Genomic DNA, 2,403 nt, shown 5'->3' with positions numbered 1-2,403 from the left:
CAGCGAAGATGGATTCACATCCCCAGTTGTGGGAAAGATAAGTGGAGGACTAGCACCTGGAGAGGGGATGAGAGCTGGGTCCAGTTTTATGGTTAGAAGGGAGGGATTTTCAAATGAGCCCAGGGGAAAGGGTCTGCCCTAACAGACCCTTGGCACACATAGGAGGAGCAGTTTACTTTTCATCATGGAGTAGGATGTGCAGGGCAGAGCCGTTCAGGTCTGTGTCGTGTCCTTTGTACAGTCTGTGCTTTGTGTCTTACTATTCACAGTCACCACATATTTGCTTTCTGCCCTCAAAGTTCTTATCTGAGATGCCAAGGCATCATTCCTAGGGTCTTGAACCTCTGCACTGCCCAGCCCAGTGCCCATACCATCCGTTCTTTGACTCAGTAGCTTGGACGTGCATCGGAATCGCATCTGAGAAGTGTCAGGTCAGGTGTCTTTTACAGCCTCCTTACAGGTTGTATCGGTGGCTGTGCTGTGCAGTCATCCCTTGTCATCCCACCTGGGACTTGTGAGAATCTAAGAAGATTCTGAACGTAGCATTGTCTCCCATCCATCTTAGCAATTTTGTAGGCAGTTCTTGTCCCAGGCCATTCTGTTAGAGTGTTTTTTCAGGCTCCTCAGAGTCTCCTCCATTCGGTCTCGCTGTATCCTCCATCTTCTCGTGCGGCAGCACATCCATTTTGGCGTCGTTCCTTTCTCAGAGTTCTCTCTCCTCATTGCACCACAGCACTTGTCTGGAAATGTGTCCTTGGAGTTTGTGTTGGGCCTGGAACTGCTCTGCCCTGCAGTGTAGACTTGGGGGTAGGTGGAGGAGGAAGGAGACTTCCCAGTTACCCTGTGGATAGGCTTAGGCACTGAGGGCAGGGCCTTAAAGTGAGGGCAGTGTTTGTTTGTGCAGGTTGTCTTTGGACCCCAGAGGGCTTGTCTAAGGAGAAATTAGAATTGCACAGCAGTTAAGGTCCCTCCATCTATATGGCTGACTTTGGTAACTCATTTCTATGCAGCGTCAGAGGGACTGGATGTAAAGCAGAGATAAACAGAAGAGGCTGGAGGAGCAGAGTCAGAAGGTGGGTTGTCGTGTGAGGTCAGAGCCAAGACATGACTTTTGGGCCTAGGTTTACTTGATCATTTGGATGGTTTGGTGGTTTAGTTTTGTTTTTTTTTTTCTTTCTTTTAAGATGCAGAGCCCTCGGCCCAGCAGACGATAGGCACTAGAGGGAAGGTGAGCCCGGTGAGGAAGGTGAGCAGGGACTGCAGGACAAAACTAGCTTGTGGTGAATCTGTGTACATACTTGTTTTTTTGTTTTCCAGGCAGTGCACCGACTTCTGACGTGCAGTCCAACGTGATGGGGACCCTGCCTGTAAGAGGTCACGGTCAAGGGGTGTCAGACAGAAACTGCCATGGGGGCAGCAAACTCTTGGGCAGTATCTCAGTACTCACATTTGTCTCTGGGGTTTTTTTTGCAGGAGATGTACACAGCCTGACAGGGCTGAAGCCAACTCACAATGAGGAGATGGACACGGTTTGGTCCCCTGGAACTGTCCTTGTAGGTAACCTCCGAGTATTAAAAGGATCAGCAACGAATCATAGAGCTTTTTTGATTGCAGGTGCCATCCAGGTAATCTTTAGGAGCAGTTGAGCATTGGAGGTGAGTCGGGGAGGCAGCAGGAGGAGCGGGGATCCCCTGCAGCTTTAGAGATGCCTTCTAATTTTGTCTCTCTCTCGCTCAGGTATCCCAGAAGATGACAGCACATTGTCCAAGTCTGGTCAGAGTCAGTGACACGAGGACCTGCCTCGGTACCGGTGAGTAGAGGGATCATGGGAGCTGGGCCCTCGTGCCACACTACTCAGATACGGTGTCTGGTTTTCTTTCTGGCAGTTGACTCTGAGTACTCTCATGATGACAGGAACCTCTGAGCCAGCCCAGGTGCCCCTCCTCTGCATCAAAGCTGGATTGGCATCCCTGACTCTCAGAAAGATAAGTGCAGGACAAAGACCCAGAGAGGGGTTGGGAGTCGGTGCAAGTCTGTGCCTCACCTGGAGGGATTTTTGAAATTAGTCCGGTGCAAGGCGTATCCTGTGAGAGGTTATTTGGAAGGGCTTACTTTTTATCATTGGATTCCCGTGTGCAGGGCAGAGCAGTTCCGGTCTGTGTCCCGTCCTTTGTCTCGTCCATGTTTTGTGTCCTTCGTCTCTTAATTGTGTCACGTGGTGTGTGTCGTCACAGGTGTGGGGTGTGTCACTTGGGGTCAGCCTGGACCTGCTCTGCCCTACTCTGTGGATCAATGGGTAGATAGAATACTGCTCAGAGTCTTACATCCACATGTCAGTTCCCTTAGACAGTGGAGCCGATGGCTGTCCAGTCTGTGAGCAGGATGGTCTTGCGATGCCCTGCT

Source organism: Manacus vitellinus, unplaced genomic scaffold, assembly GCF_001715985.3.
Source record: "Manacus vitellinus isolate BGI_N305 unplaced genomic scaffold, ASM171598v3 scaffold_221_pilon, whole genome shotgun sequence".
NCBI lineage: Eukaryota > Metazoa > Chordata > Aves > Passeriformes > Pipridae > Manacus > Manacus vitellinus.
This window is presented reverse-complemented; position numbering follows the sequence as displayed.